The sequence below is a fragment of the Platalea leucorodia genome (assembly GCF_965183815.1).
Source record: "Platalea leucorodia genome assembly, contig: HAP1_HAP1_SCAFFOLD_59, whole genome shotgun sequence".
NCBI lineage: Eukaryota > Metazoa > Chordata > Aves > Pelecaniformes > Threskiornithidae > Platalea > Platalea leucorodia.
The window spans coordinates 567,965-585,838 of record NW_028121451.1 but is presented as its reverse complement, the minus strand read 5'-3'; the positions used below and the strand labels follow the sequence as shown (position 1 = coordinate 585,838).

The 17,874-nt window shown below is 49.8% G+C and overlaps 1 pseudogene across 1 annotated transcript; it reads right to left on the bottom strand.

The window, feature by feature from the left end:
- Positions 1-3,021: 3,021 nt before the first annotated feature.
- On the bottom strand, positions 3,022-3,950 carry LOC309603368 (olfactory receptor 14A16-like; annotated as a pseudogene). The gene has a single exon. The product of its transcript is annotated as an olfactory receptor 14A16-like (transcript).
- Between the last annotated feature and the right edge of the window lie 13,924 nt (positions 3,951-17,874).

Sequence of the window (17,874 nt, the reverse complement as noted above, 5' to 3'; positions counted from 1 at the left end):
GCGTGTGTCCCTAAAGCGCATTCAATTGTACGTGGGCATGGAGGTTTTGGATCCACAGGAGTACCAAATGTGTTATTAGCAATAGATATTGCCAAGGGAAAACCTGAAGAAAGGGTAACGTTAAGACAACCTAATGGACAATCTTTAGTACTGTCAATGTTAATTGACACGGGGGCAGATGTACCTATTGTCCCTATCACAAAATGGCCTCGTCATTGGCCACTGGTACCTGCAGCTACCAGTGTTGTGGGAGTCGGGGGGGCACAATGCACAATGATTAGCAAATTACTGATAGCATTCAATTTTGAAGACGGTGCCGCTGTTACCACAAGGCCATAATTTCAGATTCGCTGTACGTAGTAGGAACGGTACAGCGCCTGGAACGCGCTATGATCAAATCACTGAAGAATAACACCTTATATATGTTATTAATGCAACTTTTACTTTTATTGAATCAACGCACTAAACACTATTTTGTGACACATATTCGTAGCCATCAATTTGATCAAGGCTTGTCGATTGGAAACAACATAGCCGACAAGTTGGTTGCTACCATCCAGAAAAATCAAAATATTAACCTGTTTGAGCAGGCCCGTTTATCTCATGAATTTTTACATCAATCTGCAAAAGTATTGGCGAAACAATTTGATTTAAAACTATCAGATGCCCGAGGCGTCGTCCAATCCTGTCCTGGCTGCCAAAAATCAGGATTCGGTTTAGGTCTTGGGGTCAACCCTCGAGGTCTGGGAGCCCTACAATTATGGCAAATGGATGTCACCCACATCACAGAGTTTGGACAGCAAAAATATGTACACGTTAGCATTGATACTTATTCGCATGCAATCTGGGCCACTGCTCAAACAGGGAAACAGCCAAACATGTTGTAAAACATATGTGTGCAGCCATCACTGCTTTGGGGATTCCTCAAGAGATAAAAACAGATAATGGTCCTGCATATATCTCTAAAACATTCGAACATTTCTGCCGCTTGTGGGGCATTCGCAGAATCACAGGCATACCACACTCTCCTACAGGACAGGCGATCGTAGAACGCGCACATGCTACGTTAAAATCACTGTTGCAAAAACAAAAGGGGGGAGAAATAGCCCCTGCTGAACGTCTTGCAAAAGCGATTTACGTTTTAAATTATTTACGGTTAACAGGGGACCGTGAATCTCCTCCAATTGTTATACACCATATGTCATTTCAATCGGGAATACAGAAGATCGATTCAGTATCGGTAAAAGTACGATATCGTGACTTAAAAACTGGAGAATGGAAGGGTCCTGCAGAAATTAAGATGACAGGTCGAGGATATGTTTGTGTTTTGACAGACGAAGGTCCGAGGTGGGTGCCTAGCTGCTGGGTGAAACCATGGAGAGAAGAGTCGGGACCACAACAGGAGTTACCATGATATGTTTTCTCACGTCATTCCTCTCCATCATTGGTAGTGGTCACTCATGGATTTCAGTACAACCACGTACAAATGTTTGGGTAACTCTAGCTAATAAAACAGGGCAAGATTCAATCTGTTTAGCGGCAGCAAATGCAGGCAACCCATTTATGACATGTTTAGTGGGGACTCCGATTGGCGGTAAAGAGTGGGAGTATGTTTGTAACTCCTCCACCATCAGGCATGCATGCAGAGATATAGCTAACGACGTCAATGATTTTGAATATTAAAAAACAAACCCACAGATCTTGAAGAAGTATTGAAAAATATTCGAAGGATTGTAAGTCAGATTTAGATTTCTGGACAGCAGATAAAACAATTGTAGAAAGACTAGCTCTTTAGGTTTTAATGCATGGTTAGCTGGGTTAGGCATTTCAGGTTGGGGAAAAGATCTAATTATCCATGGGTTTATATTATTATTGGGATTATTATTATTAACTATACTTATATTAAGATGTGTTTTTAAATATTTCATGAAAGCCATGGAGCGTATGATGAATGGAGTCTGGATTGCTCAAAAACAAAAAGGGGGATTCGTGGGATATCTGAAAAGCCAAGGACATGTAGTGAGCAATCCAGACTCAAGACTATGTGGACTTAATCTGCATTTAACGCAAGAGGAATTCAAGGATGCTGCGAAGGTCGACTGCAGTTTGGAAGACATGAAACAAGCAGATTAAGAGGAAGAAACTATTGGCTTGCAATGTTGAAAACAAGATATGGGAGAAGCGGGCAGTGCGTGTGAACTATTGTTATGAATGAATCAGAATATCTCTAGTAGCACATGAACAGCATATTGCCAACCATAGTTAACCAATTAACGATAAGTTTATGCATGATTAGGAAGGCAAGAAACTATATTAACTAAGCTGTGTATGTAATAAACCAACGTTTTGCTTGATCATATTGATCGTGTGCTGTGTCCGTGACTTCCGCGTCAGCACCCAGTGATCCCCATGAAACTGTGGAGTCCTTCTTTGTGGATTCCTTGATTTAGTTCTTTACTTTTGGTGGACTTCACCTCTGAGGGTGTTTCACCTTCTGAGTCTCCATTCATTCCAACCGCAGGGCACGTGGTGAGTCCTCATCCTCTCTTCTCCCCTCCAAATTAATTTTCAAAGAGTCTGGTACATGCCATCAGTCCTATTATACAGGAAGCAACCTGAGGAGATAATGGGGAGCTCATGGACCATCTCCACTGCCATTGGTCACCAAGAAGAAAGCCTTTAAAAGCAGAACTTTTGTTCCAATGGAACCCAATATTGCCAAAACCACCAAGAACAAAAGGAGAACAGAAACTTTAAAAGACCACTTCCTTGGACATATTTTTTGAAGCAATTTTGGAGGAAGAGCACAGACTTCAGGCATTGCACCCAGGAGATGAGCTTTTATTGAAGAGTTGCTATCTGACAGGCCAACTGTGACACAGTGTTGTGCAAGGATTGAACCTCCACAGAAGGAGTACAAACCAAAAAATTATCTCTAAGTAGAATTATCACAAGAGAAAAAAGCAGGCTCGTGGCCTAAGATAAACTCTGGGAAATGTGCAGAGGAGGGGAGCCAGGTTGTCAGTTAAACAGCACCAATTGGACCAGTTTCCATAAGGCATCCTTGAGCTGCTGGTTCCTCATGCTGTAGATGAGGGGGTTCACTGCTGGAGGCACCACCGAGTACAGCACTGCCACCACCAGATCCAGGGATGGGGAGGAGATGGCGGGGGGCTTCAGGTAGGCAAACGTGCCAGTACTGACATATAGAGAGACCACGGCCAGGTGAGGGAGGCACGTGGAAAAGGCTTTGTGCCTTCCTTGCTCGGAGGGAATCCTCAGCACGGCCCTGAAGATCTGCACATAGGACACCACAATGAAAACAAAACAGCCAAATTCCACAAAGACAATAACCACAATAAGCCCAATCTCCCTGAGGTAGGAGTGTGAGCAGGAGAGCTTGAGGATGTGGGGGATTTCACAGAAGAACTGGTCCAAGGCATTGCCTTGGCAGAGGGGGAGTGAAAATGTATTGGCAGTGTGGAGCACAGCATTGAGAAACCCAGTGCCCCAGGCAGCTGCTGCCATGTGGACACAAGCTCTGCTGCCCAGGAGGGTCCCATAGTGCAGGGGTTTGCAGATGGCAATGTAGCGGTCATAGGCCATGATGGTGAGGAGACAATACTCTGCTGACATCAAGAAGACAAACAGAAAGACCTGGGCAGCACATCCTGTGTAGGAGATGGCCCTGGTGTCCAGAGGGAATTGGCCATGGCTTTGGTTACCGTGGTGGAGATGCAGCCCAGATCAAGGAGGGAGAGGTTGAGGAGGAAGAAGTACATGGGGGTGTGGAGGTGGTGGTCACAGGCTATGACAGTGATGATGAGGCCATTGCCCAGGAGGGCAGCCAGGTAGATGGCCAGGAAGAGCCAGAAGTGCAAGAGCTGCAGCTCCTGTGTGTCTGTGAATGCCAGGAGGAGGAACTGGGTGATGGAGCTGCTGTTGGACATTTTGTCCCTCTGCGCATGGGGATCTGTTCAAGAAGGTAAAGGAAGGGAGAAGTTAGGGCAGACTGCTTTGAGAAAAATCTTTTCCATTTCTCATAGAAACACCCCAAACTGCCTTTCACTTTTCAGGAAGAGCTTTGGTGAGCTCTTGTTGGTGCTGGACGAGAGTGGCCCAGGGAGCAGGAGGCTCTGCTGGGGGCTCTGCAGAAGTCAGTCCTGCCCTACAACAATAAGGAAATAGGAACATGGGGTAATCTCAGATTAAATGCACTCATGATATCAAAGAGCTTTTCAGCATTGTGGCTCCCACTTCCCCTGACTGCAGAGCAGAGCTGTGGGGATTTTGGATTGTGCCTTCTGTTCTAGTTGCCCCAGCACAGCTGAGGAGTAGTTTCAATGCAGCAGGTTTCAATTGCTCCAGGGAAAGCATCTGCACTGCAGGGGATGGCAGGGAGATGCCTGAATCCCTCCTCCTACAGCATTTCTGGCAGCAGGTCTCTCTTCCTTCCTGCCCATGTCTCTGCTGCCTGGATCTCTTCTTGGCCACGATCTCATTCTCTGTCCCCACAGCTCCTCCCTCTCCATGCTCACAGAGCCCATCCCACCTGCTGTGTGCTCAGCTCTGCCCTGCAGGCACCTCCTGGCAGCAGGGCACTGCCCAGGGGCATCTCTGTGTGTGCAGGGGCTAAGGAGCAGCTCAGATAAGTCCTAGCGAGAACTGGGGTCTCATTGGCTACTCCAGAGCAGTGAAATAAACTCCCATCTCCTGCTGCCCACCCTGCAAACCAAGAGGACACCACTCAAAGCACAGATTTCTTCCCTTTCAGGTAATCCCCTACCTTGACATCCATCGTTAAAATAAAATCTCTGCAAATGTCCTTCAGGTGATGTAGAAGTCTGAGAAACCCTGACCCACGCTGCACTCTCTGGACAGTGAACAATCCTGCCCTGTGTGGGATCCCTCCTTCCACACAGCTTCTCCCCACAGTGTCGTAGAAAACTCCCTGGGCAGGCTGAGTGCTGACTCTTGTAGGTGGCAGAGTCCCTGCCCCAGCACACAGCCCCCTGGTGTGCAGGGACCCTGCTCGGAAGGACAGCCCTGGGAACCCCTGGCTGCACACCGATCTTCAAAACCCCAGAAGAAGGGAGCCGTCATGCCCTATCCTTCTGATGCTGCACACATGCTGCAGCACATCCTCCTCCTCTACATTAGAGAAACTGTGAGAATCCTCCAGAAAATCTCATAGGCTATGGGATGTAGCAGCTTTTGGAGATCCCTCCAGGAACACCAGTTACATTGTCCTGCAACCAGGGACTTACCATTCAGAGGGCTGTGAAGATCTCTCCCATGCAGTGAGCTCTCAGCATCCTCCCACTCCACACTGCCTTACAGTCTCTCTGCCTCAATCCTCTCCTCTCAGCACTTGCAGGCAGTGCCCTCAGCCCTGCTGCCCTTTGCAGAGGAGCTGCTCCTGGGTGGAGCTGTCTCTCTGCAGCGCTGCCCACTTGCCAGCAGCTCCCTCCATCCCAGGAGCCCAGCCCAGCTCAGCAGCAGAGGCCCAGCCCAAGGCACCACTTTCTCTGCCCCCTCTGGGCTCCCTCCAGGTGTCCCTGGGGCTCCAGGGGAACCTGCTGGGAAACAGGCTGAAGGCATCACTGATGTTCCCTCCCTCAGCTGGGGAGAGACAAGTATTCCTAGCACTGTCATTTCTCCTATGAGGAAAAGATTTGGGCATGAGAATCACCTTTCCTTGTCCCATCATTAGACAGGGCACCTAGACAGTGACAGAAAAATTTACACTTTCTGAAAGATGGGATTCACAGAGTCAATCGAGGCATCTCTGGGGTTGTTTAGTCTGGAGAAGAGGAGGCTGAGGGGAGACCTTATTGCTCTCTACAACTACCTGCAAGGAGGTTGTAGTGAGGTGGGGGTTGGTCTCTTCTCCCTATTAACAAGTGATAGAACGAGAGGAAAAGGCCTCAAGCTGCGCCAGGGGAGGTTCAGGTTAGATATTAGAAAAAACTTCTTCACCGAAAGGGTGGTCAAGCATTGGAACAGGCTACCCAGGGAAGTGGTTGAGACTCCATCCCTGGAGGTATTTAAAGAATGGATAGATGTGGTGCTCGAGGACATGGTATAGATGGACTTGGCAGTGGTAGGTTGACGGTTGGACTCAATGATCTTTGGGGTCTTTTCCAACCTTGATGATTCTATAATTCTATGATCTCAATCAGGATCTGTAGCCCTGGTGGTGGAAAGGGACTCAGCTCCCTCCCATGCCTGCCACAAACCCAGCAGAGGTGGGATTCCTCTTGCCTCATTTCAGCTGTGCAGAACATAGGCACCTGTATGTGAGCGGCTTGTCTCAGCTCCCATGCTCATCATTGGAGAGGGATGCGAGGAGTGAGATGCAAATGTCTGGTGACATTTGAGGTGCCAGGGGTGGTCCAAGACATGGGCAGGGAACTGTAAACTGAAATGGCGCAGCTCATACAGACAGGGCAGGATCTGGGGGCATCCTCTTGGAGGCTGTTGAGAATTTCCTTTGGCCTTCTGAAATGAGAGCTGACGCCCAAAAGAAGGGCAGTTGAACTTATTATGTTCAGGGCAGCTTACAGAGTTATTCATCTGAACAACTGGAGTGATGTGCCATAGGGAGAGCTCAGTCTCTTTCCTCTCCTTCTGCTCTATTTACCAGATCTCCACTAACTACATTGCCAGTTGTCTCAGGTTCAGCCCCACATTGCCTAACAGAATTTAGGGCAGCAACACAATTTCCTGTTCAAATCCAGGCCCACCAAGCTACAGGAGATGCCAGGGCTTGCAGGAACAGCAGAGGACCTCCAGGAAAGCAATTCTCATTCAGGATGGGTGTGTGACAGACAGCCCAGATGGCATTGCAGGGAGTGCGATTTGCTGCCTGTGTACCATTGACTGATGCCATCCGTCAGAGGTATCAGCCGTCAGATGCCATCAGAGAGGCAAGGTCTGCTCCTCCTCTACCCAAGAGCTGCAGGCATTGTGTGAACACAAAGCACATCGCACCCATGATGGTACAGCCAAGGAACAGACCGCTCATTTTCACAATGTGCCTGGATACAACTTGTCTTCAAGGACAGCATCCTTCAAGCACAGCAATGATCCTTACAAAAACTCAATTGAACCTGGAAAGGGAATGCAACGGGAACCAAGATGAGCTGTTGCTACATCAGCAACGCTTAAAGAAGAAACAGAGAGAATGGGGGACCACTGCTGAATTTAGTAAGAGTAGGTGTAGATAGATCTATGTCCTCCTTGCCTGAGTTTCCACCAGCGAGGTCTCCCAGGCCTTTGAGCTTTGAGGCAGGACTCTGGAAAGGAACAGCCACTGGTAGATGGGGATCAAGCCAGGGGTTGCTTTGGCAAACCACACCCTTACCAGTCCATGGGACTGGAGAGGTTGTACCCAAGGGTGCTGGTCAGCAAGGTCAGCTCATGTGGATGACTGAGCACAGCCACCCCCAGCAGTGGGCATTCCCCATCTGCCAGCCTGAGGCATGCACACAAGATGGAAATGTCTGTATCATTCCTGATTGGCACAGGAGGGACCTTCCTTCCTGCTGTATTCCCAGGACAATCCTCCTCCTCTTTCACCTGCAGACATCCACTGCTTTCCATTTTTGGGCTCACACATGGTTGTAAGGATTTGCTAACACCATCAGCCATCAGCCTGTTTCTCCCTGAAATCCCCCCGACCCCCTGTCCCAGACCTACACATGGCCAATCACTGCTGCTCAGGGCCACTCACTCTTCAGAAGAGGCCTTGAGCTTCCTGGAACTTCCTGGTGAATATTACAATCCTCCTAGCTCCCTCCAGAGCTCATGGTGAGCTTTCTTGGCAATAATTGGGCCTTTATGACCATCACTTATGAAATTGTTTTCTTGTTATGTCCTTCTGGGCAGAAAGTTGTCCTGGTTTCAGCTGGGATAGAGTTCATTTTCTTCTTAGTAGCTGGTATAGTGCTGTGTTTTGGATTTAGGATGAGAATAATGTTGATAACACACTGATGTTTTAGTTGTTGCTAAGTAGTGCTCACACCAGTCAAGGACTTTTCAGCTTCCCATGCTCTGCCCGGTGCACAAGAAGCTTGGGAGGGGGCACAGCCAGGACAGCTGACCCAGACTGGCCAAAGGGCTATTCCATACCATATGACATCATGCCCAGTATATAAACTGAGGAGAGCTGGCTGGGGGGGGGAAGCGATTGCTGCTCGGGAACAGGCTCGGCATCGTCGGTGGGTGGTGAGCAATTGTGTCGTGTATCACTTGCTTTGTATATTATTATTGTATTATATTATTATTATTATTACTACTACTACTACTATTCTATTTCATTTTACTTCAATTATTAAACTGTTCTTATCTCAACCCATGAGTTTTTCTGACTTTCACCCTTCCAATTTTCTCCCCTACCCCACCGGGGGCGGGGAGTGAGCGAGCGGCTGTGTGGTGCATAGTTGCTCGCTGGGGTTAAACCATGACACCATGGCTCTGCTGCCTGGAGCTCTTCTTGGCCATGACCTCTTTCTTTGTCCCCACATCTCCTCCCTCTCCATGCTCACAGACCCCATCCCTCCTGCTGTGTGCTCAGCTCTGCCCTGCAGGCACCTCCTGGCAGCAGGGCTCTGTCCAGGGGCATCTCTGTGTGTGCAGGGGCTAAGGAGCCGCTCAGACAATTCCTAGTGAGATCTGGGGTCTCATTGCCTTCTCCAGAGCAGAGAAATAAATTCCCATTTCCCACTGCCCACCCAGCCAACCAAAAGGAGAAAACTCAAAGCAAAGCCTTCGTCCCTTTCAGGCAATCCCCTACCTTGACATCCACCTTTAAAATGACCCTCTGCTAACACCGTCCGCAAACGTCCTCAGATGATGTAGAAGTCTGAGCAGCCCCGACTCGTGCTGCACCCTCTGGACAGCAGAAGGACCCTTCCCTGCAAGGGGTCACTGCTTCCACCCAGAACTTCTCTCTGCAGCTCTGTGGGAAGCTCCCTGGGCAGACTTAATGCTGACCCTGGCAGGCAGCAGAGTCCCTGCCCCAGCACTCAGCCCCCTGCGACTCCAGGAGAAGGCAGCCGTCATGTCCTGTCCTCTGACAGTGTGGCAGGGTATCATTGTTTTGGAGCATGTCCTTCTCCACAGTAAAGAAATCCTCAGAGCCATCCTGCCAAATAGTATCTGCAGCGTGATGTGCCATGTCTAGGAGACCCCTCCAAGACGCTCATGTGCATTGCCCTGCTGCCAAACACTTACTCTGTTAAGGGATGTGAAGATTTCTCTTCCAGTGAGGTCTCAGCATCGTCCCACCCCACACAGCCTGCCCTCTTACTTCTCCCATCTCCCCTCCGTGCCTGCAGGCAGTGCCCTCAGCCCTGCTGCCCTTTGCAGAGGAGCTGCTCCTGGGTGGAGCTGTCCCTCTGCAGTGCTGCCCACTTGCCAGCAGCTCCCTCCATCCCAGGAGCCCAGCCCAGTTCAGCAGCAGAGGCCCAGCCCAAGGCACCACTTTCTCTGCCCCCTCCGGGCTCCTTTGAGATGTCCCTGGGGCTCCAAGGGCTGACAGCTCCTGCAAGGCAGCTTGGTCCTTCCAGGGGAATGTGTTTTGAAGTCACCTCAAGTAATCATGGACAATCCCTCATTAAACCGTGGAGAGAGACAAATTCCAGCAGCATGGTTTGTCCTACCAGAGTGCAGCTGACTGCAAGAGGTGTAAATGTTCCCCCCTGGACACCCCCATTCCTGTACTATAGCAAAAAGACACACAGACAGGGAAAGGGAGGGGTTGGCTTCCCCTGTGCCAGGCAGGGATTCAGCCGAGGCAACACAGGCATCTCATCCCAAGCTGGAAACCCTGGGCCTGAAGTGGCATCCAGCTCCTCCCATGCACCCCACATGCCAAAGGCAATCAGTTCAGGAGGGCATAAAAGAGTAGCCTGGATGTGAGCTCCTGCTCTGAGCCCCTTGGCTTCATTCAGTGGGGACTCAGGCGCTCACACTCAGACACTTGGTGATGACTGAGGTGCCGGGGTGGTCCAAGACGTGGGCAAGTGTTTGCAAGCTCTGATGGAAAATCTCTGAGAACACTCACATTCTTCTGAGCATCAGCTGAGGGCCCGAGGGGGAACAGGGATATCCTTTGCCACCCACGGTGACACCAGCCACCTACGTGCCTTTGTCAAGTATCTCCCTGGAGCATGCAGAGCTATTGAGGTAACCAAATGGAGGACTGCCCCAGACAGAGACCCAGGTCTCTCTCTATCCACTGTACTCACTGGAGCTCCAGTCACTGCAAAGCTAAGTCACATCCACATCCCTGCACTGAATACATCAGGGCTCTCATTTTAATGGCATAAAAAAAAGGCTCGAGTGCCATGCCCGGTGCCTGGGATGCCAAACGCAACTGCACTCAGCAGGCAAACACAGCACAGGACCTCCAGAAAAGCTGTGCCCTCTTGGAGTTGCTGTGGGGCAGACGCCCAGGGCCCCCCAGATGGGTCTGGTGCCTGTGTGCCACCTGAACACCAACACCACAGCACAGATGCAAGGTCTGTCCCGTCTACACCCAGGGGCACTGCAGGACTGGGAGGCAGATCACACCAGGGTGCCCTCCCCTCTCCCTGTGCTCTCAGCCCTTGGCCATTCTCTCTCTCAGTCTCTGAGATTCACCTGCCTGATGCTACAAAGAGGAAAGGTGACAATCATGCTCACAGAGTGGCTGGATCAAAGTCTGTTACCCCCAGAGACTTTCTCCGAAGCCCCCTGTCCTCCCTGCAGTTTGTCTTGCAAGCCCCACAGCTCTGCAGAGTTCATGCAGAAACACCAAAGCCCTCTCTGGACCAGGTGTCATTGCCCAGCCCTGCTCCTCTGCCCTTGGAGACATCAGGGTTTGCTCTCTTTGTGGGCACCTCATTTCCTCCTTACCTTGCCATCTACCAAACACTCCGGCACGTCTGTGCCCTGAAGCAAAGCCTTTCCATACGTTGGGTCTTGGGCCCTTGCTCCCATGTTTTCCTGGAACAAGTTGGTGCCGCAGCCCAAACGTGCGCAGGCAGGAGGAGCAGGGGAACAGATAGGAGAAACTGGACCCTCACAGCCCTGTGAATTTTGTGGATTAAATTAGATGTGGTGGGACAGCTTGCTCACCTGGGGTGCTGCAATGGAGGGAGACAGGCTCTGCCAGAAAGAGTAGCAGGGCGGATGAGGAGGGGAGGATGCCTCCCTTGCAAAGGGGCAGGTCAGATGTCAGGAGCTCCCGTATGGGAAGGACAATGGGTAGGATTTGCTTCGTCACTGAGGATTAGAAGAGCCAGCAAGGGTGTGTGGTGGGCTGAGCTTGGCTGTCTGCCAGGTGCCCACCAAGCTGCTCTGTCACTCCCCTTCCTCACCAGGACAAGGCAGAAAATATGACAAAACGCTCATGAGTCAAGATAAGGACAAGGAGATCACTCCCTTGTTACTGTCATGGGCAAAACAGACTCAACCTGGAGAACTGAAATGAATTGATTGCCAATTAAACAGAACAGAATAATGAGAACTAAGAACAAATCTCAAAACCCCTTACCCCCACCCCTCCCTTCTTCCCAGGCTCAGCCTCACTCCTGACTTCTTTCCCTCCTTCCCCCAAGCAGCACAGGGGGATGGTGAATGCAGGCTGCAATCAGCTGATAATGCTTTGTCTCCTTCCTCCTCACACTCTTCCCCTGCTCCAGCGTGGGGTCCCTCCTGCGGGATCCAGTCCTTCATGAACCTCTCTGGCATGGGTCCCTCCCATGAGCTGCAGTTCTTCACAAACTGCTCCAGCATGGGTCCTTTCCCCGGGGTACAGTCCTTCAGGAACAGACTTGCTCCAGCACAGGTCCCCCACAGGGTCACAGGTCTTGCCAGAAAACCTGCTTCTGTGTGGGCTCCTCTCCACAGGCTGCAGTTCCTCCCAGGAGCCTGCTCCAGCACGGGCTGTCCGTGAGGTTAAATCTCCCTTCAGGGCACTTCCACCTGGTACTTACATGGAGTTACTTCCTTACATGGAGTTACTTCCATGCTACCTGCCTTGTCTTTATAATGTTGGACACCTAAAGGATACGTGGTTTTTAGTGTCAGAGTAATCTCCTTAGTTTTCCTGGGGTTTGCCAATGAAGTTCAGGACACAGTTCAACTTATTGCAGAAATGGATTTCTAAAGGTAGAGGAGAGGAATTGATTCCTCTTCTGCCCTTGCCAGGGGAGCCCTGACTGACCAATCGACACCTGGCCTCTTCATTGCAGACCTCTGGGAGATTTGCAGAGATCATTCATTGCTGCCTAAGGGCCACCTGACTGTCTCCTTCCAGTCCAGAAGGAAGCCGGTGTCCTGAGGGTTTGGTGCTAAAACTGGCAACATTGTGAAGGCCTCTCTGCCCATCTTAGTGCATCTCAAAAAAGGACAAGGTATCTCTCTTTGGGTGGAATTGTTCCTCTCAAGCTGAGAGAGAGGGATCTCATTCTTCAAGGCTTTGGGAGTCTCCTCCTTGATGACATGGAAGAAGACTTTCCTCTCCCTGAGTACAGATCGCCTCTTAGTTCCCCTTTCTCCACAGGGCTCATGGAAATGGGCTTCTATAGGTATATTAACCAGAAAATGAAGGTTAAGGAAAGCGGACCCCCTCTAATGAGCAGAAGTGGTGAGCTGGTAACAACAGACGAGGTGAAGGCTGAGGTACTCAACAACTTCTTTGCCTCAGTCTTCACTGGCAACCTCTCTCCTCACACCTCCCGAGTCGAAGGGTCATTTGATGGGGATTGGGGGGTCAGAGGTCCTCCCACTGTAAGAGAAGATCAGGTTCGTGACCACTTGAGGAACCTGAAGGTACATAAGTCTATGGGTCCTGATGAGATGCATCCCAGAGTCCTGAGGGAATTGGCTGATGTACTTGCTAAGCCACTCTCCATGATATTTGAAGAGTCATGGCAGTCAGGTGAAGTCCCTGGGGACTGGAAAAAGGGGAATATTGCAGCCATTTTTAAAAAAGGAACAAAGGACCCTGGGAGCTACTGACCTGTCAGCCTCCGCTCTGTGCCTGGGAAGATCACGGAACAGATCCCCCTAGAAGCTATGCTAAGGCACATGGAGGACAGGGAGGTGATTAGGGACAGCCAGCACGGCTTCACCAAAGGCAAGTCCTGCCTGACCAACCTAGTGGCCTTCTGTGAAGGAGTAACTACATCAGTGGACGAGGGAAGAGCTACGGCTGTCATCTATCTGGACTTCTGTAAGGCCTTTGACACGGTCCCCCATAATACCCTTCTCTCTAAATTGGAAGGATATGGATTTGATGGGTGGACTGTTCGGTGGATAAGGAATTGGCTGGATGGTCACCTCCAGAGTGTAGTGGTCAATGGCTCGATGTCCAGATGGAGAACAGTGACAAGTGGTGTCCCTCAGGGGTCCATTCTGGGGCCAGTGCTGTTCAATGTCTTCATCAATGACATAGACAGTGAGATCGAGTGCACCCTCAGCAAGTTTGCAGATGACACCAAGCTGAGTGGTGCAGTCAACACACCTGAGGGACAGGATGCCATCCAGAGGGACCTGGACAAGCTGGAGAGGTGGGCCTGTGTGAACCTCATGAGGTTCAACAAGGCCAAGCGCAAGGTCCTGCACCTGGGTCGGGGCAATCCCAGGTATCAGTACAGGCTGGGGGATAAAAGGATTGAGAGCAGCCCTGCTGAGAAGGACGTGGGGGTACCAATAGACAGAAAGCCGGACGTGAGCTGGCAATGTGCTCTCACAGCCCAGAAAGCCCACTGTATCCCGGGCTGCATCAGAAGTGTGGCCAGCAGGGCGAGGGAGGGGATTCTGCCCCTCTACTCTGCTCTGGGGAGACCCCACCAGAGTACTGTGTCCAGCTCTGGGGTCCTCCGCACAAGAAGGATATCGACCTATTGGAGCAGGTCCAGAGAAGGGCCACACAAATGATCAGAGGGATGGAGCGCCTCTCTTATGAGGAAAGGCTGAGAGAGCTGGGGTTGTTCAGCCTGGAGAAGAGAAGGCCGCAGGGAGACCTTATTGCGGCATTTCAATACTTAAAGGGGGCTTAGACGAAAGATGGGGACAGACTTTTTAGCAGGGCCAATAGCGATAGGACAAGGGGTGATGGTTTTAAACTAAAAGAGGGTAGTTTCAGACTAGATCTAAGGAAGAACTTTTTTACAATGTGGGTGGTGAAACACTGGAACAGGTTGCCCAGAGAGGTGGTAGATGCCCCATCCTTGGAAACATTCAAGGCCAGGCTGGATGGGGCTCTGAGCAACCTGATCGAGTTGTGGATGTCCCTGCCAATTGCAGGGAGGATGGACTGGATGACCTTTAAAGGTCCCTTCCATCCCAAAGCATTCTAGGATTCTATGATTCTTCATAGCAGCTGTATGGGGCCATGCTTTGGATTTGTGACCAAAACAATGTTGATCACGCAGGGATGTTTTAGCTATTGCTGAGCAGAGCCTCCACAGTGTCAAGGCCTTTTCTGTCTCTCACACCACCCCACCAGCAAATAGGCTGGGGGCGCACAAGAAGCTGGGAGGGCACAGAGCTGGGACAGCTGACCCCAACTGACCAAAGGGATATCCCATACCATGTGATGTCATGTTCAGCAAAAAAAAGCTGGGGGAAAGAAGGAGGAAGGGGGATCATTCATGGTAACTTGGGAAGACAAATGCTTCCTAACCTAACCCTGAACTAACCCTTTTACCTTAAACCTTACCCTACCCATCACCTGAAACTAGCCCTACCACTACTCCAGTCATAAACCTCAACTCTAACTCTAACCCTTACCTAACCCTAAACGAACATCAGCCACAGCCTGAAGTCTAACTCTAAACCAGGTGTAACCCTAACTCTTACCCTAACCCTAATTGTAATTCTAACTCAAACCTGAACCCAAACCTTGACTAACCTAACAGGTATCCTAAAGCATCTTGCAAAGCCAACAGCACCTGTGTAACAACATCCGTAATATCGTCTCAGGCAATGATTACTATGGTAACAGCATTAGAAAAAAAAGATAATTTGGGTAGATGGGATGGACAGACAAGCATCCTTGTATCATCCTGTCAGTGCTGGTTCAAGGCCTGGCAGCATGAGCAGCTGCCCTCTGCTTCCTCATGAACTGGAGGCTGGAGGCACCATGGCTGTAGGCACCACTGTGTGTCACCCAAATCAGACTCAGGTCAGACGAACCATTTTGTATTTCTCATATACCATATCCATTGTTTCTCTGTTGAGCTCTAATCAGAGCTTAGTTACGTAGATAATCAGGCTTTGGGTGGGATATTTCTTGTGCAATGACCTCCTGGAGTAGCTCTACTGACCCTGGTCTCTCTCCATATTTACAATCCTACAGCTCTGACAGGAGGAAAGCACCCTGCAGTGCCTGGATTTGTCCAAGCCACAGCACTTCATAGCCTTTCTGACCATTGGGTCCTTTGGTCCTGGTGGGAGATGATTTTCTTGTCTTAATCCTGAGTTTGTTGGGTAACCCGAAAGGACAGACTGGAGGCTGTTGAGTAACATCTCAGGTTTCAGAGCAAGGAATCAGGGACTGCATTTACCTCACACAATGGCAGGAGATGCATTCCTCTGGAGGGGTTATTTGTGCTATTGGCTATAAAGCCACCAAGTCTACCTAGGTCAGACTCAGTCAACCATTCTTGAGGCATTGGGGCCAAATTATTCTGTCCAGATACAGAGATCTGCAGTGTAGTGCCATGACATGGTCCTTTTTTCCTTCCAATGCAGATGTCCCAAACCCAAGCTTCCTCTCCAAGCTCTTTCTGGATGTGAACCAGCATGCAGACACCACAAGCAGTCGGAGTTCAACCTCTCAGGGCCACCTCCATCTTGAGGATAACATGGGCCACAGGCACGGGTTGGGACCCAGAGAGGTGGAGGTACAGAGAAGCCTTTTCTGTTGCTGCACAGTGAAGTTAAGCACCGACTGAAAAGGCTTATGTTCTGCTTCCCTGCTTGCCTTTTTTGTATTTTTTGTTTTTCCTCCCACAAGTTTGGCACTTGTCCTTTGAGCAGCTAAACCTCATGTCTCAGTTTTTCTCTTTCTAAAGGCCTATAGTTATGGTGGAAGTTGCTTGTCAGGCTGGCGCCCGTGATTCTGACAGTCTTTCTAAAATAGTTCCTGGTGCCGTGGGTGTCCAGGGAGGAGCAGTGGCAGCACCAGCATCCCCACCTTCTCTCCTGAGGCTGCTTACTAACTGTCTCATAACCAGGTGAGAGTGACAGAGACATGTCCGGAGAGCCATATCCAGGTGGCTTTGAGGGGAATGACGGAGAGAAAAAGAGGTCACCACTGCCTCCTGCAGCACCATGGACTGAGGAGGGTGTTCCTGCCTCTTGGCTCCTGGCAACAGTAAATCCCTTTTGGCATGCCCTGAAATGCTGAGATAGTGTGGCAGCACAGACACCGCCAGAAGCAGCTGCAGGCATCTGTCCAGCTTGGCTGGGCATGGAAATGGGCTTCCTTCAGCTTTGAAAAGTGCCGCCCATGAGATAGTCACCATCTAAGAAGTACTCTGGCAGTTTCCCATGAGCAAAGCTAGCCTGAACCGTGCTGCACCCATGATCTTGTGAAGCACTGAGACATCGGAGAGTTAAAAAGAACAGGCTGTATGTTTGAAGACATTTTGAAACAAGCAGGAGATGCTGGTATGTGAGTAATCTGCATGTAAATGGTTGCTTTGAGTGAAAGCCTTAATTTAAAATAAATGTGGGTATCAGAGAAGTATTTTATTTTTCTGTACATTTATATGAAAAAGTAGGTAGATTAAAAAACAATCATGGTGACTTTTCACTCATGCAAACCCTAATTTTATCTTGGAAATTTTTAATGGCACATCTATGAGATGGAAAAAACTCACAGGAAAAAGGCAGGAATACCTTGGGAAAAGGATCACACCATTAGGACTGTGTGTTTTTGCGAATTCAGATTTTTCTCTTGAGAAAACCGCCCTGTGTTTTTCACTTGGCTAGTCTGAATGCTTTTATCACATGTTTTCTGACCTGCTGTTCTCATGCTTAGTACATCCGAGTTTAAGAAGACTCCTCAAAGGGAGGTAGTGATAGACATGGCCAGCATCCTCAGTCCTCTGCCTCGAAGAGGGTATTCTTTCCCCATGTCAAGCTGAGATTATAAAACATCATTCAGCTGAGTCTCTTCTGCAGAAGAAGCAACCTGCTCTTGCAGCGCTGCTTGCTTGTAGCTCCCATCCCTCAAGAGTGCCCAGGTTTATGCTCTGGGAAGGCGGGGAATGCAAAGGGAAGGCTCAGTTCCCCAGGCAGCAAGAGCATCGCTCTGCTTCTGCGAGGGCTTGCAGGGGAGTGGGAAGCATTGCAGGGTTGGGGTCAGAGTGAATGGGCCCTCGGCTGGATTTCTAAGCTGTCAGAAATCCAAGCGACAGAGCAGCAAGTTTAGGAATGCTGAATTATTCAGGGCTCATTCAGAAGTTATAAAAGCCTGACCTGCTCCAGAAAATTGGGTATCGTAAGGAAATCGCCAAATTTTAATCACTTTCTTCTCTGTATAACTGAAAAGTGCATCAAGCAGTTTGATTGCTTGCATAAAAATGTCTTTTAGCACCCCAAAAACTTGAGATTTATGCATAAACTGCGGCTTATCCGTCTTGTTCAAATGTCCCCTGGATGCATCAGTGTCACTCGATTCATTGCAGATAGAAGCCTGTTGTACTTCTGATGGGATTCACCCTTCGCCATGTAAAAAGTAATGATTCAGGTCTAAAATAGTCTCCCAGATGTTTGTGCGTGGACACCGCATCAGGGGATGAGCTCTTACATGTGAGGAGAGCTGGGATGAATCTCTCTCGTCGAGATCTAAGGATCAAGTCAGGCCTT